Here is a 568-nt window from a genome sequence, read left to right on the forward strand (position 1 = left end):
GTCTGGCACTGTCGCTTAGTTTTCTTGCTGGCTCTTTACCACTTGGGTCACAGTTCCACTTCCAGCTCTTTGGTGGTTACTTGGTTACTTGGAAATCAAACCATCATGGACTTACCTGCCCAGGCTGGCTTCAAATCATCTTCAAATCTCAGCCTCCTGAGCAGTTAGGATTGTAGGTGTGACACATCATCGATCAGCTATTTAATTACTTTTTTTTTTTTTTTGTCGGTCATAGGACATGAATTTTGGGCCTGGGAGTTGTCCCTGAGCTCTTCAGCTTAAGGCTACTACCCTATCCCTTGAGCCACAGGGCCAATCCCGTTTTGGGGTGATTAATTGGAGATAAGAGTCTCCTGGACTTTTCAGTGCCCTTTCCAATGCTCAGGCTGACTTTGAACCATGATCCTTAGATCTCAGCGTCCAGAGTAGCTGGTATTACAGGCCTGATCCACTGTGCCCTGCTTTTAATGTCCCTCAAAATAATTTTTTAAGATGTTGGCAGATACTAGGAACTTTATAAACTATAGTAATTATAAGTAAAATGTCAATAGACAATATACATTTCTTG

Source organism: Megascapheus bottae, chromosome 4 (genome assembly GCF_031878675.1).
Source record: "Megascapheus bottae isolate mThoBot1 chromosome 4, mThoBot2.hap1, whole genome shotgun sequence".
NCBI lineage: Eukaryota > Metazoa > Chordata > Mammalia > Rodentia > Geomyidae > Megascapheus > Megascapheus bottae.